Source organism: Balaenoptera physalus, assembly GCF_965194825.1.
Source record: "Balaenoptera physalus genome assembly, chromosome: X".
NCBI classification, from domain to species: Eukaryota; Metazoa; Chordata; class Mammalia; order Artiodactyla; family Balaenopteridae; genus Balaenoptera; species Balaenoptera physalus.
The window spans coordinates 79,904,699-79,931,038 of record NC_138903.1 but is presented as its reverse complement, the minus strand read 5'-3'; the positions used below and the strand labels follow the sequence as shown (position 1 = coordinate 79,931,038).

At 35.2% G+C, this 26,340-nt stretch overlaps 1 long non-coding RNA gene across 1 annotated transcript in view; it reads right to left on the bottom strand.

The window, feature by feature from the left end:
• LOC309653148 overlaps window positions 1-26,340 on the bottom strand; it is a 151,285-nt gene that overhangs the window by 78,015 nt on the left and 46,930 nt on the right. The window lies entirely within an intron of this gene.

Below are 26,340 nucleotides of genomic sequence, written 5' to 3'. Positions count from 1 at the left end.
ATAAACAGACCAACCACAAGCACTGAAATTGGGATTGTGGTTAAAAACCTCCCAACAAACAAAAGCCCAGGACCAGATGGCTTCACAAGAGAATTCTATCAAACATTTGGAGAAGATCTAACACCTATCCTTCTCAAACTCTTCCAAAATATAGGAGAGGGAGGAATACTCCCAAACTCATTCTATGAGGCAACCATCACCCTGACACCAAAACCAGACAATGATGTAGCAAAGAAAGAAAACTACAAACCAATATCACTGATGAACATAGATGCAAAAATCCTCAACAAAATACTAGCAAACAGAATCCAACAACACATTAAAAGGATCATACACATGATCAAGTGGAGTTTATCCCAGGAATGCAAGATTTCTTCAATATATGCAAAACAATCAATGTGATACACCATATTAACAAAATGAAGGATAAAAATCATATGATCATCTCAATAGATGCATAAAAAGCTTTTGACAAAATTCCACCCCCATTTATGATAAAAACTATCCAGAAAGTAGGCATAGAGGGAAGCTACCTCAACATAATAAAGGCAATATATGGCAAAACCACAGCTAACATCGTTCTCAATGGTGAAAAACTGAAACAATTTCTTCTAAGATCAGGAAAAAGACAAGGTTGCCCACTTTCACCACTATTATTCAACATAGTGGTGGAAGTTTTAGCCGCAGCATTCAGAGAAGAAAAAGAAATAAAATTAATCCAAATGAGAAAAGAAGTAAAACTGTCACTGTTTGTAGATGGCATGATACTCTACATAGAGAATCCTAAAGATGCTACCAGAAAACTACAAGAGCTAATCAATGAATTTGGTAGTGTCACAGGATACAAAATTAATGCACAGAAATCTCTTGCATTCCTATACACTAATGATGAAAAATCTGAAAGAGAATTTAAGGAAAACTCCCATTTTCCATTGCATCAAAAAGAATAAAATACCTAGGAATAAACCTACCTAAGGTGACAAAAGACCTGTATGCAGAAAACTATAAGACACTGATGAAAGTAATTAAAGATGATAGAAACAAATGGAGAGATATACCATGCTCTTGGATTGGAAGAATCAACATTGTGAAAATGAGTATACTACTAAAGCAATCTACAGATTCAATGCAATCCCTATCAAACTACCAATGGCGTGTTTCACGGAACTAGAACAAAATATTTCATAATTTGTATGGAAATACAAAAGACCCCAAATAGGCAAAACAATCTTGAGAAAGAAAAACAGAGTTGGAGGAATCAGGGTCCCGGGCTTCAAACTATAGTACAAAGTTACAGTTATCAAGACAGTATGGTACTGGCACAAAAACAGAAATATATATCAATGGAACAAGATAGAAAGCCCAGAGATAAACCCTTGCACATATGGTCACTTTTCTTTGATAAAGGAGGCAAGAGTATACAGTGAAGAAAGGACAGCCTCTTCAATAAGTAGCGCTGGGAAAATTGGACAGCTACCTGTAAAAGAATGTAATTAGAACACACCCTAACATCATACACAAAAATAAATTCAAAATGGATTAAAGACCTAAATGTAAGTCCAGACACTATAAAACTCTTAGAGGAAAACTTAGGCAGAACACTCTGTGACATAAATCACAGCAAGATCCTTTTTGACCCACCTCCTAGACATAAATCACAGCGAGATCCTTTTTGACCCACCTCCTAGAGAAATGCAAATAAAAAGAAAAATAAACAAATGGGACCTAATGAAACTTAAAAGCTTTTGCACAGCAAAGGAATCCATAAAGAAGATGAAAAGACAACCCTCAGAATGGGAGAAAATATTTGCAAATGAAGCAACTGACAAAGTATTAATCTCCAAAATATACAAGGAGCTCATGCAGCTCAATATCAAAAAAAAAACAACCCAATCCAAGAATGTCCAGAAGACCTAAATAGATATACAGATTGCCATCAAACACATGAAAAGATGCTCAATATCACTAATCATTAGAGAAATGCAAATCAAAACTACAGTGAGATATCACCTCACACCAGTCAGAATGGCCATCATCAAAAAATCTACAAACAATAAATGATGGAGAGGGTGTGGAGAAAAGGGAACCCTCTTGCACTGTTGGTGGGAATGTAAATTGATACAGCCACTATGGAGAAAATTATGGAGGTTCCTTATAAAACTAAAAATAGAACTACCATATGACCCAGGAATCCCATTGCTGGGCATATACCCTGAGAAACCAGAATTCAAAAAGAGACATGTACCCCAATATTCATTGCAGCACTATTTACAAAAGCCAGGACATGAAAGCAACCTAAGTGTCCATTGACAGATGAATGGATAAAAAAGATGTGGGACATGTTTACAATGGCATATTACACAGCCATAAATAGAAACGAAATTGAGTTATTTGTAGTGAGGTGGATGGACCTAGAGTCTGTCATACAGAGTGAAGTAAGTCAGAAAGAGAAAAACAAGTACCATATGCTAACACATATATATGGAATCTAAAATAAAAAGTGCTTCTGATGAACCTAGGGGCAAGACAGGAATAAAGACACAGATGTAGAGAATGGATTTGAGGACACAGGGTGGGGGATGGGTAAGTTGAGAAGAAGTGAGAGAGTAACATTGACATATATACACTACCAAATGTAAATAGCTAGTGGGAAGCAGCTGCATAGCACAGGGAGATCAGCTAGGTGCTTTGCGACCACTTAGAGGGGTGGGATAAGGAGGTTGGGAGGGAGATGCAAGAGGGAGATGATATAGGGATATATGTATATGTATAGCTGATTCACTTTGTTATACAGCAGAAACTAACACAACATTTTAAAGCACTTATACTCCAATAAAGATGTTAAAAAAAAAATAGAAAATCTGGGAACTATTTAAATACATGGATAATTCAAAGTTTCAAAAGAAACATTTGATAAACAGAAAATTCAGCAACTCCTAAAAACAATTTAATATCTGGAGATTTTTCTCCTTGATATATCATATCAATTTAAAATTTTTTCTTAATTTTTTAATTTGTACAATAATAAATCTGGGATTCTATCCAACCGGGTAAAAGGAAGCAGAGAGTGAATTATCTACTTAGTTTATTTGGAACCATTTTCACACATTGGTGTTCTCTACTTTTTCATTCTTCTTTATTCAAGTATGAGAAATATTATATTTCATTGGCTTTTATTGGCCTTACAATTCAATTTTATGTTTCTTTTAGTAATCTTGGAAGTTATGCCCAACAATCTTTTCCCACTCTCTTCTGTAATTCAGTTCATTCTCCATTTACTAAACTAGTGCTGCACGTATTTATCTAGTAGTGGGGTTATTGTGAATGATACGGAAATTAATAAGGCACCGTCTGTGCTCTCAAGGAACTTATAATCTATTGCAGGAATGAAATGCATATATACATTACTAGTGGTTTTATAATTATGTGGTTAGTAAGTACCATAAATGAAATATCATCAAATACCTGAGAAACCCGTTATTAATTCTGCCTGGAGCTTTCAACAAAGAGCATACAATTGAAGAATGCCTTAAAGGAAAAGTAAGATCTTAGTGGAAGAGAAAGGAGGAAAGAAGAACTAAGGCATGAGCTTGTAGACTATGTTTGGTCATCTGCAACTAATTGTTTTAAAAAGTCATATTAGGAGGAGAAAATGGGGAGTGAGAATTAAAAGGAAATTAGTGTCAAGTTTACATTTTAAACTCAATGTTATAGAGTTCAGATTTTGCATTCAGGAGCCAGTAAATATCTTAGAACACAGAAATTACAAAAACTGCCTTACCCATTAAAAGCTAACTTTGGTAAAATTGTGAGTAGGATAAATAGTCTTCAGGGTCTGGTGCCCAGAAGAATTGGGAGGTTGTGGCAATAATAACTGATCCATGATTACCTAGGCATAGGTAAGAACTGGAGGTAGAACTGATAAGATTTGGTGACTAGGTGGATAATAGAATGGTAATTGCCAGATTTTTAGACCAAATAACTCAAATAAGTGAAAATTATCATTAACCATGAGGATAAACAGTAGTTTTTTTTCCCCCACAGGAAAAATATCCCACACAAAAAGATAATAAAAAAAAAAAATTTCATGGTGCAGGAGCCATGTGATACATTGTGCCTTTCACTTTTTCCTGTTTAATCCATAGCATGAATAAATAAACCTATAAAGTTCAGCTAAAATTATACAACAATTTTTGGGGAGATGAGTTTGAGACCTGTCCTGACTCTCCTTTTCTGCCTTACATAACTCCTTCTTCTTGTCCTTTCTTGATTAATTCTTTAGATTTCAACATTCTGGATACCATATTTAATCAACTCAGTCAATTTGCCAAATCCAAAATTTCCCGTTCTTTCATCTCCCCTCAAAATTGGCCTCTGTCCAAACACTGGCTTGCATGTGGAGAAATTAGATCTCTCATATATGGCTGGTGGGAATACAAAATGTTGTAGCCATTCTGAAGAAATGTTTGGTAGTTTCTTATACAACTAAATATGTACTTAGCATATGAGACAGATATCTTATACTTGGGAATTTATCCTAGAGAAATAATAACTTATGTCCACACATAAACCTGTTTATACATGCTTTATTTGTTATAGCTCAAAACTGGGAAAAAATTCAGATGTTCTCCAATGAATGAACAGTTAAACAAACTTGGTACAGCCATACCATGGAATATTACTCAGCAATAAAAATGAACAAAATATTGATATACGCAACCATTTGGACGAATGACCTGGGGATTGTGGTGAGCGAAAAAAGCAAATTTCAAAATATCACATACTATATGATTCCATTTATATAACATTTTTAAATGATAAAATTATGGAAATGGAGAACAAATTAGTGGTTTCCAAGGGTTAGGAATGGTGTTGAGCAGGGAGGAAGGTGTGACTATAAGGCAGAGCACAAGAGAGATCTTTGTGATGGTGGAATAGTTCTGTATCTTGATTGCAGTGAAGGTTATTTGAATCTACACATGTAATGAAATGGCATAGAACACACCTTGTATTAATGTCAATTTCCTGGTCTTGATGGTGTCCTATAATTCTGTAAGGTGTGATCCTTGGGGAAAATTGAGTGAGGAATACATGGGACCTCTCTGTACTATCTCTGCAATTTACTGTGAATCTATAATTACTTAAAAATAAAATGTTAAAAAAGTAGTCTTTGTTAAGATTTATATTTTTCCTCCAGGACCGACTTCATGGGCATGCAACCTGTTTATAAGCATAGGGCCTCACAGAAGCACCCTGAGCCTGCTTTACTGCTCTGCTGTTTCCATGTTAAAATTCTTAACTTTTTAGCAAGGGGTCCTCCACATATTCATTTTGCACTGGGCTCCACAAATTATGTATCTGGTACTGATTGCCCTACTTTGTTCCTGATGGTTGTTTAAGACAGCATCAAACTTTATTTTTCAAGTGACTCTTAGAGAACTTGACTCATTAACAGGTAGAATTTTACTATTTTAATCATCATTTAAGACAAAATTTCCCATTCATGTTCCTTCACTGCAAATATCAAAGAGAAGGGTGCCATTCTGAGGAAGTGGTCACAGACCTCAAAGAGAACACTACAGCTCAAAATGAAAAGAATAATCTGATTTTTATTTAATTAAACACAAGCCAGATGATAAATATAAAGAAATAACTTTAAGGGTATCTTCCCAACATATGTGACTTTTCAGATGAAAGAAAGTAAAGAACAATTTGATCAACATATTTTTTTTTAATTTCACTATATTTTCTTCACTATGAATCTTCATGCAACTCAGGACATTCATCCTTTTGATTATAAATTTCCAATGCTTTTTGAGTTGGATCAAGGATACTTCCATCTTTCACTAGAAGAACAATTTTAAGTGATTGATTATGGTAAAAACAATGATTCTTGCTTCACACATGTTTCATGGATATTTGAATTGTTCCTTTGATAATGCTAGCTTTATCTGCATATTAATACACATTTAAAAACCAGAAAAGAGTAGTTCATCTGGAATTTTTAAATGCTCATCCTATAGCTTCCTTACTCCAATTACAGAGATGGTAGGGAGTGATCCTTTTCCTAGCGCTAAAGGAAAGAGATAAGGCTGGGAACTAGGAATGACAAAGAGAAGAGCCTTAAATCTTCTTATGCTGGCCTTATATTTCTTGCTCCAAATTAAGTATGTGTAAATTACTCTGGTAATACTTCTGCCTCCTCTTACTACTCCTTTCTCTGTTTTCTTGTTCCCTTGCCTCCTTCCTCCTTCCACGCCACCACAGAGAGGTAGACTGTGGTTATAGGAGTTAAGAATAAGACTGCTATTCAAGTTCATCATCATACCACTATCAACCTCAAAATTAAAATAATCAGGGCTCTACTTTGATGTCTGAAAGTTTGCTTTCTTCATCTGTACCTTATACCCAAGTTCTTTTTCTTCCACTTCTATATAATATTACTTTAATTGTAAGCTTGTTTCCTAATCAGGATGATCAATTTACATGAAAACTGCAAAAGAATTCATTATACATAAAACAATTTGCTTTGCAGTTTATGAGAACGAGAACTTTAAAAATAATTTATATCCTTTCCAAATTTTTCTAATTTAAATATGAACTGATACATATAAGGATAAAAGATATAGGCAAAGCTACTTCAAATGATGATATAAATGCTTAATGGTGATTTAAATTTCCTAAATGTACATATAATTGAATAGAGGGAAATTCTGCCTTTTCTATTATCATCCAATGTTTTCACTGATTTTCTTAAGAACTAATATCTCATAAAAATATTATAATGCATTTCTGATATCAAAGCTTTCCAGAACATGACAGAGAAAATTTTCCAAAGGAAATTATGTCTCCATATTTCCAATCATAATTTGAATTTTTAAAAGTAATTAGGCAAGCAAAATTTCCTCTAAAAAGCTAATTTCTGTGTATTTCATAGCTACAAACATTAAAAAGTTGAACAATTCTTTCCATTAAAGAAACAAACCAAAAACAAACCAACAAACAAATACACTGTCTAAACTTTCCAGTGCAGTGTTGTAAAATTCTCTAGCGTGAAAGCTGCTTTGTTATTGCCATTGATATTGTGCTCAGGAGGATTTGGCTGAGGATGGAATTTCCATCTGGAAACTACCCTACTGATAATCTTTGATAGTTTTGTTGGCTTAATACTCTAGAGACAAATAAATTCTCCACTTGGCTCCTTAGGATACAGCTAAGTTTGAACTCCTCCGGAGAATCTCTGTAGGGAAGACATGAAATAACTGCCTTGGAAATTACGATGAAGTAGAAATTCTACATATATAATGAAGGATTCTATGATTTTTTTTTAACTAAGTCTTGATTTTCTTCTTTTTTTTTCTATTTTTATTTACTTTTGGCTGCGTTGGGTGTTCGTTGCTGAGCAGGATTTCTCTAGTTGCGGCGAGCAGGGGCTACTCTTCGTCGTGGTGCACGGGCTTCTCATTGTAGTGGCTTCTCTTGTTGCAGAGCACAGGCTCTAGGTGTGCAGGCTTCAGTAGTTGCAGTACGCAGGCTCAGTAGTTGTGGCTCGCGGGCTTAGTTTCTCTGCAGCATGTGACATCTTCCTGGACCAGGGATGGAACCAATGTCCCTTGCATTGGCAGGCAGATTCTTAACCGCTGCACCACCAGGGAAGTACTTATGATTACTTTTTATACTCACTTTTAATAACATGTCCAGGCAGAGTATTATGAATCTCAGTGTTACAGTAAGATGTGTCATAGAAGATCACTTTGCTTTAATTATCATCATGTTTTAAGGGAATTCTATCAGTGATAGTTTCTCTGCTCAACACTTGCACATTTTTTTTTAAAAACTGTGACTTTATTTCTGATTAAAATGAAAACATAAGCCATTCCTGTATCACTTTGTGTAGTGAAAAGGAAAGTAATTGCTCTGCAAGATGTCTGAGATTCAAAACCATGCCACAAAACTGACGAATCAATCAAAAAACCAATTTTTTTTCAACATTAAGAAAAACACTTCATTGTGAGAATCATTAGCAAAAGTTTGAAAAATTTTAATTTAGTGTCATATAATAAACCAGGTGGTGGATGTGAGTCTCAGTACTCTTAACTTTTCTACATACACAATTAAGTACAGATTTGTTGCAAAACATTCATTATGGTTTCATTGACTTTCAGGCTGCCATCATGTTTAATGTAGCACATTTTTTAGTTCAGTCTATAAAGGCAGTACAGAAAGTAGAAAACATTATTTAATCAAATATTTAGAAAAACTGACAGTTAATTATTTTAGTCAGATCATTTAATGGGGAAATATGTATGAATAGTCAAACAGATCATCATATTAATCTATATGATTTAATTTTGACAATAAAAAAAAGCAGTTCAGTAAAAATAAGCCCAACTATAATTAGTTCTAAGATGATTGACTTTGAGTTATTAATTTGTATCAAGCCCAGGACTCTAGACATATTTTATCTAGACTATTTTGTGATGATATTTACATTTGGCCTATTCCAGCTTTCTCCAAAGAAGGAGGGCAGAACATCAGTAGTAGAGCAAACAGAAAGAAACTTCTCCTCCTATGAAACCACAATGTCTCTGTTTCTAAAACATAGTCTAATGCACTATAAATAAATAATAAATTACAACATTCTCTAACACCACATACAAAAATAGACTCAAAATGGATTAAAGACCTAAATGTAAAACAGGAAACCATAAAAATCCTAGAGAAAAACATAGGAGGGACACACTTTGACATAAATTGAAGCAATTTTTTTGGGGTCTTTCTCCTAAACAAAGGAAATAAAAGCAAAAATAAACACATTGGACTTAATTAAATTTAAAAGCTTTTTCACAGCAAAGGAAGTCATTGAAGAAACTAAAAAACAACCTACAGAATGGGAGAAAATATTTGTAAATGATATGACCAGTAAGGGGTTAATATCCAAAATACATAAACAGTTCATAAAAATCAACATCAAAAACAAACAAACAAACAAAAAAACCTTATTAAAAAATGGGCAGGAGACCTGAATAGACATTTTTCCAAAGATGACATACACATGGCCAACAGGCACATGAAAAGATGCTCAAACATCATTAATCATCAGAGAAATGCAAATTAAAACCACAGTGAGCTATCACCACAACTGTCAGAATGGCTATCATCAGAAAGAACATAACAAATGTTGGAAAGGATGTGGAGAAAAGGGATCCCTCCTACACTATTGGTGGAAACGTAAATTGGAGCAGCCACTGTGGAAAATAGTATGGAGGTTTCTCAAGAAACTAAAAAGGGAACTACCATATGAACCAGCAATTCCACTCCTGAGTATACACATCTGAAGAAAAAATTAAATAGTAAATCAAAAGATTCAGGCACCCCAATGTTAGTAGCAGTGTTATTTACATTTGCAAAGATATGGAGGCCAGCTTAGTGTCCACCAACAGATGAATGTATAAAGAAGAATTTGTATACACACACACACACACACACACACACACACACAAAATGGAAGACTACTCAGTTATAAAAAAAAACAGTGAAATTTTGCCATTTGCAACAACATGGATGGTCTTGGAGGATATTATGCTAGGTGAAATAAGTCAGGCAGAGAAAGACAAATACTGTATGATATCACTTATATGTGGAATCTAAAAAATATAACAAACTAGTGAATATAACAAAAAGAAACAGACTTACATATATAGAGAACCAACTAGTGGTTATCAGCGGAGAGAGGGAAGGGGGAAGACACAATATAGGGGTAGGGGATTAAGAGTTACAAACTATTATGCATAAAATAAATAAGCTACAAGGATATATTGTACAACATGAAGAGTATGGCCAATATTTTATAATAACTATAAATGGAATATAACCTTTAAAAATTGTGAATCATTTTGTTATACACCTGTAACATATAATATTGTACATCAACTACACCTCAATTAAAAAATCCTAAAAATTCAAAATAATAATAAATAAAATATAGCTTACAATTCTTTTTAGTTTACTTTTTACTCTTTTATTTTTCTCAATAATATAAGCATATTAGAGTTGAAGAAGCTTCCAGAAGGACAATAAAAATGATATCCTGGAATCAGGACATCAAATGATCAGGACATCGTTTGATTCCTGGAATCAAATGATGTCCTGGAATGATGATGGGATCTCAAAACTAGAATTAGGGGTTCCTCTTCTGAAGACGAAAATGTTTAATTTTAAGACAAATCAGAGAGATGAAACTGCTGACAAAAATTTGCCACAGGCATACTAGTTCCTTTTCCCCAAGGAAACAGGATGAAGTTACTTATATCAATAGGCTTTATAAAATTCATGAATGAAGGATGCATAATAAATTATTATATAAACCTAATTAATTTATAAGATAAAACGTTTTCCCAATTATAACAGTAATAAAATATCACTATCAAAATTTTCAAAATTCAGAAAAGCATACTGAAGTAGAATATCTAGACATTCTGAAAAACGAAAACTTTATGAATTTGTTACGATATATTCTTCCAGTTTATTTATTTTGCATTTTGTTTCCATTTATCAGTACAAATATTTATTGAGGACCAACCTACAATGTGCCAGACTCTGAGACACAATATTGAGCAAAAATAGTGTCGGTTCCCTGCCTTCATGGAACTTGTAGCTTAATGGGGGAGACTGGTGTTAACCAAATAACTAAAAAAACAAATTTAATGTAGTTTGTACTGGATGGGATATAGGGTGACCAACTAAGAGGCTTGTTGCTGTGACCCTGATGAGAAATGGGCTTAGTTCGTGGTGGTAGTTGAAATGAAAAGAGGTACAGGGATCTGTGAACTTTGTGGTCAGTTATATTTATTTGCACACTCCATTAAGTACCTAAATAACTGGGATCATTGTTATCAAACAAATATTACATAATGGTTTAAGATTTTAAAAAGTTTTTTCCTCCTTTTTGGAGTTTTGTGCAATTATACTAGTGTTGGCAGGCTCACAGTAATAAAAGTCTTTTAAAATATTTGTAGTATGAAAAATCATAACTCTCTGTGTATTTATGACGAAATAACCTAATTTAAAATTCTCATTAATTTATAATTTGTCCTGTAAAGTTAACCCTCCCCAAATGGGTCTTGGTATGCTTAGTTAAAAAACAAATCATCAATTTGAAAAATTTGGAGATTAAAAATCAAGGTTTATAATTAACAAACATGTTATATAACATTTTCTCCCAGTTTGAAATGCATTCTAACTGATGAAACATTTCAAAAAACAACATGCTTGAGTCAGTAAAGTTAACACTTCTGAAATGAAAATTTCCTTTCCTCTTTATTCTCTTTTTCTCTGAAACAAAACATTGAATAATTATTTTTAAGGAAAATGTGTCACTAAAAATCAATCTCTTTCTGTTATTTCATATGAATTTTATCAAAAAACATATAATTATAACTCAGCAATCATTGGAAAGAGTGCTTTATTTATATATTATAAAGATGCATTTGAATAAAAACCTGCTGCAATAAAAAACATCACTGAATTTTCAAACTTTTTCTTCAGTAAACTTGAAAAATAAATATGCTCAAGAAATTAAATTTCTTGGAATTTCTTCTAATGTTATACATCTGTCTTGGTCTCATTTCCATAAGGGTCTAGTTAATCTCACCATTCTAGAGTGATTTTAGAAAATGGTAGCCAATTTTTTCTAATTATCTTTATATGACAAATATTTCTTAAAATAAATGATCATAAAATTATTAATTTATCATTAAATAATAGATAATTTGATGAACAATGTAATTAAGTTTTCCACTAGAAAAAAATTCACCCTAAGTATTGAAATATTTTTTAGACTAGAATCTACAAGGTAAATTGCAATGCAGTATTTGATTTCTCTTCTCCTCCCTAATCCAAAAAAGAAATGTATATTTCTTTCTCAATTATTTGTCTATAAGGTGACACAGAAAGAGTTAAAATAAGCATAGGTAGGTACCTGCATGTGCCTCCCTGGAGAGAGATTTAAATTATAAAATCAGTACTTCATCACTGACATTAGTTTGATCACAAGCTAAAAGCAAACAGTGAATATGCTCTGGCCATTAAAGGCCCATCGCAGACACAAATTTGTTTAGGGAGGAAAAGTAAGAAGTGTTCTAATTCAATCAAAGAACTAGTTACTAAAGGTGTTTTAAAGGGTAACATCAAGCAAAGTTTTCAAACCAATTAGTGTAGTGGATATAGACATTTACACATCCCGTTGGCAATAGCACTGATAGCTATTTGCATTTCTAATTGAGAATTTGGTGGCTGTCAAGAGATTTGCTTCTTCTCTGAACTGATAAAAGAGTAGATTCACATTGCTATGTGTCACTAGACAAAGACTAGTATAATCAGAACATTACCTGTGGAAGTATTAACTTAATTTTTTAAGCTGCTTTCCAGCTCAGGGGATTTTTCCAAAAAATCTCCTTATAATTATTTGCAAACTATTTACTTATAAGCTTAATTTAATGATTTCCTTTTAGAATTTTTAAACTGCACCATGTTCCTTAAAGCAACTTAATAGAACATGCTATTAAATATTGTTAGGGCAAGAAAGTCACATGGAATAAGGACTTGAAATCCCTCTGTAGTTAGATTAAATGTAATTTTAAAAACTGAAATAAAAAGGCATAGAAACTTAATGAAGTAGGTAATAAAAGTGCACAAAGACAACTTTCCTATACTTAATGAGTCAATTGTTTTAAATGTGCCCAAATATGCAATATACTTTATAGTAGCCTATTTTAAGTTACGATGAATTTAACATTAAATGCACATGCTTCATAAATATACTTGATTGTAAGTCTTGAAGCCATGTTTGTCTTAAATCCAATTAGAAGCCTATGGTGAAAGATTTTAAATATTACCCATGTGATGATATTCCCTCTGGGAAAAGGAAATATTACGGAACCTCAGAGTTGGGAATGAGACTCAAAGGTGCTCTAGTAAAAAGATGGCTTCCTTCTCTCTGCCTTCAGTTTTCTAAATGCTACACTTTCTTAGAGGGAGTCTTCCACTGCAGACTGAAATAGATAACAGATTCCTAGGATAAAAAACATAGGTGCCCAGAAACACCGTCCTTTGGTGGCATACATGATTATTGAATATGGATCATTTCTTGCCTTTAATTACCTCCCTTCTTTACTCTGCTAAATTATTTGAGATTCCTACATTCTGTTTTAAAGTTCTCTGTTTCTAGCAGGTACCTAATGAGATGTATTTGTGTTTCTTCAGTGAGAATACACATTAATCCATTGGTAATCATTAACTTGGAACCTAGATTGACTCATCAAATTACAATATTTAATAAAGAACTGTGTCCTGAGGTAATAAGGATCAAGACAGGTGGTGGAAGAGAAAAACTAACTGAAAGCTATTAGTTCAAGCCTTTGTTGAAACCTTGTGACTTGAGAAAAGCTCAAGATGACTGTTCTATGAGGAGTAATAATGTTAAAAATCCCACAGTGTAGACTAAGGAAGATCATAGTTCAGTTTTGTTCTGAGAACCATTTACTGATCAAATTCACGGAAGGTATGGGTAAAATAAGGCTGTGGTTATTGTAGGGCAATATATAGGCACTGCAAGACTGGAATTTTAGTTTAGCAGTCCTTAGTTGGTCAATTTGGTTTAACAAGACAAGTGGGGAGGAACAGTTGGAGCTAAGGGGAAAAATGTGTAGTCCTGCATCATTTTTCACAAAGGCAAGGCAAGTTTGGATAGTGGAGGAAGAAAACAAGTGGGACTTGTCTATTACATAGGGAAATGCTGTGAGACAGTAGGTCTGAGAAGAGTGAAATGTGGCATTTACAAATTTGGGGTCAGCATGAGGATATTGGATGCCTGGGGTGATGGGTGTTTAGGAAAAGTGCCGAGAGAGATACAAAAGGACAAAAAGAAACAGAGGAAAGCAAAAGACACAGACCAAATACAAATTTCATTCTGAGTACCTTTCACTGCTTAAAACAGTTATCTCTTTTCTCTTTCTTCTTTTCCATTACCTGTTTTACAAAATTTATGAATGGTTCTAAAGGTATAGCCCCAGATGAGGCTGAGCCTAAAACTACTTGGTCAAATACAAAGAAGAGAATCAGGAGTGGGCATTTGAACATGTCCAAACTAGAGCCACAGTTAGTTTTTTAGAATGGCTTCTTGTCCAGGAGAATGTGCATTAGGCATGTGCTTTTGCTGCATTCCTCTATAACGTTTCAACTGTCAGTCAATGGCTTTATCGCAAATGTTAGTATTAGACACTGTGGAGTTAACAAAGAACATAGACCTGTTCTTTACTCTGATGGAAGGAAAAGATGAGACCTCTAATCTGGCCTTTCCATATCTCAGATACCTTAGGGATTTTTTTATTTAGGCTTCTGTCACATATATTGCCACCAAAGCTCAGCAGAATTTGTTTCTTCAGTACTTTAAGGTTAAAGCCTGTATCAACTTTTATTCAGCTGTCACCTTTGCCCTGTTTCTTAGTGTCCTCGTTTATTCATCCTTCACTATTCCTGGAGTGTTTTCTGAATAAGAGAAGATGCCCCAGGGGTACACACTAGCAGAACGTTAGGGTGTGTATAGTATCTTTTTCTATTTTCCTCTTAAATGTTTAAGTATAATAAAGAGGGTTAGATAAGTTCACTGAACCATAACTGCAATTCACAACAGCAGGCACTGTCCACAGGCTCTACAGTCTCTGGCAATGCTCACCTGGACAGGTCTTCCCAAAGATAATTAAAAGTAAAGATAGTTCTTGTTAAACCTCCATGATTTACCTAATTATGCACTGAAGTCATTAAATGGTCCCTGAAAGGGTGGTGAAGAACTCTTTGCAGTGTTTTGGACTATTGTACTATTACCTGCTCACTCAGAAATGGTGTTTTCCTCTTTGAGCTTGATTGTTTTAAACAAATCTGAACGTTTTAAAAATCTGAGTGTTTTAAACAAAGTATTACACCTAGTAAAAGCTTTTCTGAATATAGACTAGAACAAAATGTAAATCATGAGTTCATTATAACAACTTTAATGCAGCTACTTTCAAGGTTAGGGAGTAAACACCCAAGAAAAGTTCAGTGATTTATAAATCCTGCAAATTTAATTAATATATTTCTATGCAAATAAATGTCTTACCTTAACCTTGTAGCTGTTTAAATTAATTGTTGTTACTAAATTGGGAGAGTTGTTAAATTGTGAGAAATACATACTTTCCCAAGCTACTTATTGCTCCCATGGAATGATCTGATATATTTTAACCTTGTGCATTCACTTTTTTTTAATCATCTTTATTGGAGTATAATTGCTTTACAATGGTGTGTTAGTTTCTGCTTTATAACAAAGTGAATCAGCTATACATATACATATATCCCCATATCTCCTCTCTCTTGCGTCTCCCTCCCCCCCTCCCTATCCCACCTCTCTAGGTGGCCACAAAACACCGAGCTGATCTCCCTGTGCTATGTGGCTGCTTCCCACTAGTTATCTATTTTACACTTGGTATGTTCACTTTTGAAATACTATACTTATCACACTAGATTTGATGATAGTTTTTAAAATACTGTATCATATCGGGGAAAGAGATATTTTCATTTATTGTAAATCATGGAATATATACTAATCTGAATTAGACTGTCTCATAATTCTAGAACTGTATTTCTCCATTAAGTATATTCATGATTTAAAGCACATATTATACTGTGGCATGCAAAGAAACAAAACTTTTTTCAATGGTACTTTTTAAAAAAATCATGAATTTGGAAGGATAATATGACTAGGTGATAAGACACATGACAGGTGGTCAATGCAAAGCATAAGTTTGTGTCAGGAAATCTACTACTGTTTGCTGGAAAGAAAGACTATGGGAAACTATAATAACCTGAAGATAGAAACAGTCAGATGATGAAGCAATGCTGGTTATCCATTCTCTCCACACTCCTGCCAGGAGCAGCCAGTCTTAGTATGAGCTGAATGCTTACCAAAACCATGAATGTAGCCCCTGGGACAAAGAATTTACCTGAGCTCTGGGCCAGACTTGGGCAGCTGGTGGGACGTTGTGGATTGCTTGAGTCCTCTATTTCTCGGCCTTCTCAGAATTATATGTATAAGATTATTATAGCAATCAGAAACAACCTTATCTTTCACCACCAAGTCCACTAGTCTCTGAACATCTGTGCCTTTACACTTCCTACCATCCTTTCTTCATATTCCTTTGAGATGTGTAGCTTTTTGGATGATAGGAACCTTATAAATCCTCCTCTCTCATTTCCAAAGTAGAGTTGCAGCAAAAATCTAGCTCAGTCTAGCAATTCCTCCATTCTCTGCTAGATTTAGGATGCCAAATTCAGTTTACATCTCAATTTGACATCACTTTCTATGTTACAGCCTCCAGCCCAATACCAATATGACAAACTAAGGAAGCTTCAAGCAGGGAAGCAACATGGCAAAAATTCAGCACATTATTGTTCAAATCAGGGTGCTGCCACTCACTAGGTATATGAGTCTGGGAAAAATAATTTCATTTCATTCAGGCTTAGCTTCCTTATCTATAAATTGGACATGATAGAATCTAAGTTTCATTTCAAGTATAGCGTCCTCTCAGTGTAAGTATTTTAAATTACCTTAGAAAGTTGAATATACCAGATTTATAATCCACATGGTAAGCATAAAATGTCATAGAGGCCAAGACAGGCCAAGACGTTCCTCAGTATTAAGCACTTTAGTAAATATATTAGTTCAGAAAAGTGAAAGGTTATCAGCAACTAGATTAGATAAAATGGGCTTCTAGAGGTATAAAATAAACTAGGTTCTGAAAGAACTTATAATATTTGGATTAACTGAAAGAAGGAAGCTCTGCTAAATGGAGTGAAATAAAGGCCTGGAGTAAGAGTAAACATGATATATGGTTAAGTGGAACAGACCCACTGAAACAGAAGGTTCATATTTGATAGTAGCTAGGGATCAGTCTCATTCTAGGTGATGCTCTTATAACTAATCAATAACCAATCAATGAGAAAAATAATCAGAGGAACTATGTGGCATAGTGGAGGAAAAAATTACCTTTGTTTATTTCCTAACAGTTACAGCTCCAATCTCCATGATTGAACCATTCAAAAGTCCTCTATCTATACATTCCATGAACATGTATTTATGTTCTAAGTGCCAAGCATTCTGCTAACTGCTGGAGATACAGTTATGTTCTTAGCTTGTAAGGAGCATAAAGAAAAGTAAGAAAATCATGTGAGAGCGATGTTATTACATATCTGTAGGGAAACTATTAACTATATAATATATTATTTGTGGAAAACTGACTTTCCTTATTGTGTAGGGCAGACTCTTGGGTGGGCCCTCATGATACCTGTCTCCTATTATTCACTCCCTTATGTAATTCTCTTCCACTTGAGTGTGGGTGGGAGTTATGACTTGCTTCTAACCAACAGAATTTAACAAAGGTGATGGGATGCCATCTCTGTCTTACATAAGACTGTAGCTTCTGTCTTATTAGCAGACCCTCTCCCTTTTTGGCATTGATGAAGCAAGCTTCAGTGATCTGCATTGCCATATGTAGAGGCCCATATGTCAAGAAAATGAGGGCAGCCTCTGACTAACAGTCAACAAGGAATTGAGGCTCTCAAAACAACAAGCCACAAGGATATGAATCCTGCTAATAACCATGTGAGTTTGGAAGCAAATCTTTTCCCAGTTGAGCCTTGAGTTGAGACCACAGTCTTGACTGTAGCATTGTGAAGGACCCTGAAACAGAGGAACAAACTAGGCTGTGCCAGTGTCCTGACTCAGAGAAACTGTGAGATAATAAATATGTATTGTTTTAAGTAGCTAAATTTCTGATAATTTAAGTAGCAATAGATTAGTAATGACTCATACAACTATGACCAAAAAAAGAAAAAAATGTTTTCTACATCACAAAATAGGCAGAAATAAATTTCCATACATTTAAAACCCAATCATGAAAAATAAAACAAAAGTTCTTAACCACTAGAAAAAAATAGCAAACCTATGACCTCAGGGTAGGAAAAGATTAACTTAAACACAAAAAGCACAACTCATAAAGTGCTGATAAATTTTGAATGGCAAAACGTATCATAAACAAATATGAAGCACAATGTGGGAGAATATATTTGAAACATATAACAGAACTCCAATATATCAATAAAAAAACTTCAAACAAGAAAATGACCAAACACATGACCAAGCAATTCATAGAAGAGGAAATCAGAATGGCCAAGAAATATAAGAATGTATACTCAAAATCACTAACAATTAAGTAAATACAAATTAAAACCAAATCATATACTCACACTCATCAGACGGCAGACTAATTAAAAATTAGACAATACTTAGCACCAATGATAATATAGTGAACTAGGAACTTTCACTCACTTCTTGATGGAAGTGTAATTAACACAATCCTTTTGGTATGCAATTGGGAAATAGCTAGTGAAATTAAAATTGCATATAATTAACATCTGAGTGTTTTCATTCCTGGTCATATATAGTAGAGAATCTCATACATCTATAAAAGGAGACATATATAAAAATAGCCATTTTACTATTTTTTCAAAGAATGAAAAATCATAACAAACTTCTAGGACCTCAGTTGAGCCAGGAAAGAGAGCTTGGCTGTCAGAAGTCAGGAGTAGCCGATTAAAGCAACAAGCCAAAATGAAAGAGTTTAGCCTTTGATCACTTACTGTGATGGTATATAAACCAGAAAAAGTGCCGACTATCTTGTTCCATTTTCTCCCAAGGAACACACACTCATCCAGTATTAGGTAGATCAGTGGGGTCAGGCAATCTCATTGTTGAGAGAGCCCTGAACAAAAGGCTCCAAATAGCTTCATAAACCCAGGGCCAGAAGGGAGAAAAAGGGTTAGGGATGGAAAAGTACTAGGAAATGAGTCAGAGTGGAAAAAAAGTATCTTCCACTTTTCCCCCTCCTTCCCCAATAAGAAGTCCTTGGCAGAGGCACCTGAATGCTTCAGGTAAAGAGACAGGAATGAAGGCAAGAGGCTAAGAGTGCAAACACGTGAAGAGCATGACCAGCCAGAAGAGCCTGAGTCCTAGACTGTAACTCCCCTTGGAGACTGCGATGAACTGGCTGGGCCTCAAGTCTGGTGTGAGGAGGGCGGATTTCCCCCTTGAGGCTTGCCAGGTAAAGCCTTTGCAATTGCCAATACTTGGGCATGAAAAAAATAACACATTGGTTTTTTACCAAACGCTCATCTCCTCAAACACATGAAGCAGTAGGAATATGGGTAACTTAAAAACAAAACAAAAGATCAACTAATATATTCAATAAAATGAAATTCTCTACAGCAATTAAAATTGAACTATAACTGCATGTATAAAAACAGATTTCTAGGACATAATTTTTGTGAGTAAAAACAAATTGTACAAAAATGGACAGTATGATGTCATATATGCAAATTCAAAATTATAAAACACACAAATATTTAATGAATATTAATATAGTAAAACTATATTTCAAAAAATTGATGGGAGGGTGCATGTGAATTTCATAAAGTTTGTTGTTGCTTCTGGAGAGGTAGTGAGGGGAACAGGACGGTGGGGGGATGAACAAAGGATATTTCAAGATGATTTGACATTTGGTTTACTCTGAAGCAAATATAGTAATAGAAGCATTGTTAATTCCAGGTGGTAGGTAAGTGTTATTACACTGGTGTATGTTGTTATTTTGTTTTCTGTACTTTTAAGTATATTAAAAATATTTCCAAAAGTAGCTGGCTGAATGTATGTATGTGTACACAGCATAGATAGTAACTGAGGTAAGAAGGCTTTTCTAAAAATGAAACATTGAGATTCTCCATATGGTGTATACATAATCAAAAACATTTCAAGGGAAGGATTAGCCTCACAAAATTGTTGGCAGTAGTACAGCAACAGCAACCTGCTTTTAAATTGGAATCTTGATTATTTTCAACTTCTTCAGGCTTTGGTTTGGAGAATTCTGGTTACAATTTAAAAAGAGGGAGGGACGTGAAAAACAAGACACTTAAAATCCGTTGAAATAAAATACAAAATATTTATTTCAATATGTGTTCCTATTTTGAAATGCTGGCTTCCTGAAAATATAACCAGTAAACCTGTCGATAAGGCAAAGCTGAGATTATTGCTTACTATGATAAAATATATCGGTATCTCGGTAGTGTTAGAAATATCTGGAGTGGGGAGGACAAAGTCACAATTTTTTATGAGGTTTTAGGGTTTGTCTTGAGGTGATTTCTTCAATGTGTGGGCTTGATTAGGATTGGGTAATAATCATGTTGTAATAGTTAAGGATTAGTGACACAGCCATGTGCAGGTTTTGAGGTAAAGGCTTGGAAGAGTGTACTCAGTTATCTGATGCTATTCATTGGGAAACTGAACAATTGAAAATGGGTTTGGAGGAAGTTCTTGAGAGGAACAATAAAGTTATTTACAACTGTTATCTTCCTGGGCAAGAGTTGGAATAGTATAGTCATGTTAGTGAAACCTGCCTAAAAGTATAGTTGTTAGTGTCCATCAGAAGCTGTGTGTAGATGGTTTGATTCTCACTCTAAAAATGTGGTACTGGGCTTCCCTGGTGGTGCAGTGGTTAAGAATCCGCCTGCCAATGCAGGGGACACAGGTTCGAACCCTGGTCCAGGAAGATCCCACATGCCGCAGAGCAACTAAGTCCGTGTGCCACAACTGCTGAGCCTGTGCTCTAGAGCCCACAAGCCACAACTACTGAGCCCATGTGCCACAACTACTGAAGCCTGCGCACCTAGAGCCCATGCTCCACAACAAGAGAAGCCACTACAATGAGAAGGCTGCACACTGCAGCAAAGAGTAGCCCCCGCTCACCACAACTAGAGAAAGCCCGTACAACAATGAAGACAATGCAGCCAAAAATAAATAAATAAAAAATTTAAAAAAAAATATGGTACTACCTGAAGCTCCCTTCCACTATACATTATAATTAGAATGATTTCTCTTCATGGTTTTGTGATGATGAATTATAAAGCTTAGATGTTATTATTTAAACCTTATATTTAAATCCTATGTTTCTGAACATTCTTTGTAATTTTTTTCTTAAAGAAAAAGTATTTATTTGTAACAGTTATAAGAGAGGTATGCATTATTTACCTTTTTGTTATTTTTTGTTATTAATGTTTCATAAAATTCTATTTTATTAAACTCTTCATTATGTGTTATGAAAGGTGTTTGGTAACAGGAGGGTCAAAGGAAAAGTAAAAATACTGCCTCATTATTGAATTTTTTATCATTTAAACTTAGGGAGAAAATGAATCAAGGATATAGGAAAAATTTGCTTCACATATATTTGAGGGTATATATTCATTAATTTGTTAAATAATTATTGAATGCACACATGAGAACAATCCAGTAAGTGGTAGGATGTCACTTGTGGATTCGAGACTTGGGTTTCAATTATCAAAACAAACAAACAAGAAAAAAAATGTAAGAGTTTGAGGGAGTGTATTATCCATTTCTAGCTTCTATAAATTTGATGCTTCAACATTTGCTTTATGTATGTCTGGCACACCTTGTTCTGGACAACCCCATAATGTGCCTCAGTCACCTTGCCTTGGCCTCCTGCCTCCCTCATCAATCCTCCCTCCTCAGGAAAAATCCTCCTCCTAGGTGTGTGCTTTTCAAATACAAAGTGACCAATCCAGAGCCCACACTCTGAACCATCTCCTTTAAAAGGCTCTCATACTCACTATCTACCTGCCATAAATACCCAAGGACAGGTACCAAACAACTAGGAGGAGCCCATATACACCAGAGCCTGCTCAAATTATTCAAATGAGCCAATCCTAAACTTGCCTACCCTGCCTCAGCCGTTCCTTATTGTGGAAACCACAATAATTGCTCTTGCCAAAGTTCTTCCTGATCCACCGCATGCTTCCCTGTGGGGATCACGTATGGCATGCATCCACCTCTTGGGAACCGTAATAAACTATCTCTTCAAAGGCAATCATCTCCTGAACACTTGGCATGCCTTGACTATTGTAAATAGTGCTGCTATGAACATTGTGGTGCATGCGTCTTTTCAAATTAGAGTTTTCTCAACATATATGCCCAGGAGTGGGATCACTGGATCATATGGTAGCTCTATTTTTAGTTTTTTAAGGAAAATTTGTACTGTTTTCTATATTGGCTGCATCAACTTACATTCTCACCAACACTGTAGGAGGCTTCCCTTTTCTCCATACCCTCTCAAGCATTTATTATTTGTAGATTTTTTGATGATAGCCATTCTGATAAGTATGTGGTGATGTCTCATTTTTGTTTTGATTTGCATTTCTATAATAATTTAGTGATGTTGAGCATCTTTTCAGGTGCCTTTTAGCCATCTCTATGTCTTATTTGGAGAATGTCTGTTCAAGTCCTCTATTTTTTGATTGGTTTGTTTGTTTTTTTGATGTTGAGTTGTATGAGCAGTTTATTTTGTATCTTAACCCCTTGTTGGTCACATCATTTACAAATAATTTCTCCCATTCCATCAGTTTTCTTTTCATTTTGTCAGTGGTTTCCTTTGTTGAGCAAATGCTTTTAAGTTTAATTAGGTCCCATTTGTTTATTTTTTGCTTTTAATTCTTTTGTCCTAGGAGACAAATCCAAAAAAATATTGCTACAATTTACGTCAAAGAGTGTTCTGCCTATGTTTTCTAGTAGTTTTATGGTTCTAGACCTTACATTTAGGTATTAATTCCATTTTGAGTTATTTTTGTATGTGGTGTGAGGGAACATTCTAATTTCATTGTTTTACATGTACCTGTTCAGTTTTTCCCAGCACCACTAGTTGAAGAGACGGTCTTTTCTCCATTGTATATTCTTGCCTCCTTTGTCATAGATTCATTGACCATAGGTGCGTGGGTTTATTTCTGGGCTCTCTATTCTGTTCCATTGATTTATGTGTCAGTTTTCATGCCATGCCAACATGACGATTTGATTACTGTAGCTTTGTAGCATAGTCTGAAGTCAGGGAGTGTGATACCTTTCTTGTCATTTCCCTTTGCATGAAAAATCTTTTTCCATTCCCTCACTCTTAGTCTGTGTGTGTCTTTAGCCCTGAAGTAAGTCTCTTGTAGGCAGCATATTGAAGGTTCTTGTGTTTTATACAGTCTGCCACCTTATGTCTTTGATTGAATAATTTACTCCATTGACATTTAAAGTAATTACTGATAGGTATATACTTATTGACATTTTATTACTTGTTTTCCAGTTGTTTTTGTAGTTTTTCTCTGTTCACTTCCTCCTTTTTTGTTTCTGTTATTGTTGTTTATCCTGTTGTGGTTTGATGATTTTCTTTTGTAGTATGCTTGGGTTACTTTCTTTTAGGTTTTTGTGTATCTATTATAGATTTTTGATTTGTGGTTACCATGGGGCTCATCTATGTTGACCTATAATTATACCTGCTTGATTTAAACTGATAGGCATTTAGTTCAAGTATATTCTAAAAATCTACATTTTTTACCCCCCACACACACATTTTGTGTTTTTGATGTCACATTTTACATCTTCATGCTTATCACTTTACTGTTTTTTGTAACAATAGTTGCTTATACAACATTTTGTTTTCCAATCTTTATAGTGGCTTATTTAAGTGATCTTCAATCCCTGTTATATATTTGCCTTTCCTACTGGGGTTTGCCCTTTTCTATAAATTCTTACTTCTTTTCCATTTAGAGAAGACCGTTCAACATCTCTTTTAAGGTAGCTTTACTATTGATGAATTCTTTTAGTTTTTGCTTCTCTGATAAGTTCTTTATTTCTCCTTCTATTCTAAATGATACTCTTGCTGGGTAGAGTATCCTAGTTTGCATGTTTTTCTCTTTCAGCACTTTGAATTTATCATACCACTCCTTTAAGACATGCAAAATTTCTACAGAAAAATTAGCTGATAGCCTTATTGGGATACCCCTGTATATGACTCTTTGTTTTCCTCTTGCTGCCTTTATATTGACAATTCTCCCTTTATCTTTGACTTTTGCCATTTTCATTATGGTATGTGTTGGTGTGGGTATGTTTGGGTTCATCTTGTCTGGACATGTGCTCTGTGCTTCCTGTACCTGGATTCTGTTTCATTCTTTAGGTTTGGGAAGTTTTCAGCCATGATTTTTTCAAATACACATTTGACACCCTTCTCTCTCTCTTCCCCTTCTGGAACCTATATAATGCAAATTTCTGTGCATTTGATGTTATCCCAGACATCTTGTACATTTTGCTCATTTTTTGTTTCATTTGTTTTTCTGTCTGCTGTTCTTATTGGGTGATTTTCATTACTCTATCTTCTGGATCACTTATGCTTTCTTTTATCATTTAGCCTTCCATTCATTGCTTCTAGAGTCCTTTTTATCTCAATTATTGAATTACCTATCTTTGATTGGACCTTCTTTCTATTTTCTAGTTTCTTGTTAAAAAAAAGATCTGTGTTTATATCAATTATCTTCCCTAATTCTGTTAGTATTTTTGTTACCAATATTTTGAATTCTTTGTCTGGTAGATTGTTTATTTCTGTTTCATTTTTTTTTCAGGGGTTTTCTCTTGCTTTTTCAACTGAGAGTAGTTCCTCTGCCTTTTCATTTTACTTAATTTATCTGTCTCTGTGAGCTTAGGTGAAACAGTTACCTATTGTGATCTTGAAAGAGTGTTCTTATGTGGGAGCATCCCTATGTAGGCTGTGTGTGCCCAAAACCTTTGGTGGGAGGGCTGGATCTGATGTAGACACCAGTCACATCTTTCCTCAGGGTGTGCTGGCAACTGTCATCTTGTTAGGGGATGTGGCTGGTGATGGATGAACAAGAGACTGCACAGGGTGTGAGGTGAGACTTCCCCTCTGCTCAGTGGCCATCACCATCTTCTCAGTGGGGGTGGGGTGGGGAGTCTGCTCCCAAGTTCCTGGAGTGGAAGTCCTGAGTATCAGGTTTGAGTGCTCTTTTTTCCCTTTAAGTTTGTGTTTTTCCTTCTCCCTGTACTGGATGGAGGGGAGTACTGAAGCAAGTGGCTCATAAGTTTACAGAGGCTCAATGCTCTGCCTGTGTGTGCATCTGTGACTCCAGTAAAAGGCAGCTGAGGGTTGTGTCTTTCCCCTTATCATAGCTGCTCCAGATCTAGAGCTAGGCTGTGGTGTGGAGGGGGAGGAGCCAGAGCATTTTCCTGGCTTGGACTGGGGCGTAAAATGAGGTGGTGGCCAGAATTCCAGCAGTTGTACTGTTGTCAGAACTCTGGACTGCTTCTGGGGTCCCGCTTGACTAAGTGCCAACAATGGCAGCTGCCACTCCACCTGAGCTAAACTCCATGCCCCTGGGTCACCTCCATGTCCCTAGATCAAGTTTTTTTCCCAGGTCCTGGACACCCTAGATCCAGTGCCAATCTGTGTCATGGATTGAACAGGGCCAGAGTGTTTGCTTGGCTTGGACTGGGGAGGCGGCAGCAGCTATGGAAGACCACTCTCCACCCTGCCTGGGAGCAAACCAGCACTCATACACTCCTCGCAAATGGAATCTAAGCTTTTCCAGCTTTTCTATCTGTCCCAGAAGTTCTCCAAGCAGCCAAGGGAGCTTTTCTCTAACATGTAGGAACCCAGGACTGTGATGTTCAGTCTGTGGCTCAACCCACTTACTCCTCAGGGTGAGTGTCCACCTGTGTAATCTCCCTTTTCCTCTTAGTCCCCTCCCAGGGTCACAGGTCCCTTCCTGATGCTTTTCTTCCCATCATACTGTATTACATGTTTCTTACAGCCTTGGTTATATAGGAGTCCTTACTGCAATTTCCAGTTAGTTTTCCATGAGAGTTGTTCCACTTCTAGATGTATTTTTGATGTGTTCTTGGGGGACAGGTAGTGAGCTCCAATTCTTGCTCCTCAATCTTGATCTCCCTCTGGATATATTTTTTTGACTCTGGATAACATTGCTGTGATTTCACACACACACAAAAATAACCACTTTAAAACTCCAAAAGTAAGAAGTACCTAAGTCTAGAATAAATGTAAAGTTTTCTCTAAGAAATAATAATTAACATGAGGCATTTATAATATACTAGCTACTAAGTTAAACCTTTATGGCCATTATTTCATCCAAATTTCATTCTAAGTTATGTTCATTACTTTCACCATTTTATGGAATAGAAAACTGAGGCTCAGGGAGATTGAGTGACATGCTTTAGATCACATAGCTTACAAGTGGGAGAATTGATATTCAAAGCCAGACAGATGAAGTTTATGCCTGCTTAACACTCTTCACAATTGTGCACAAACTTTTTCCTAGCATAATAACAAATCACAAATATAACAA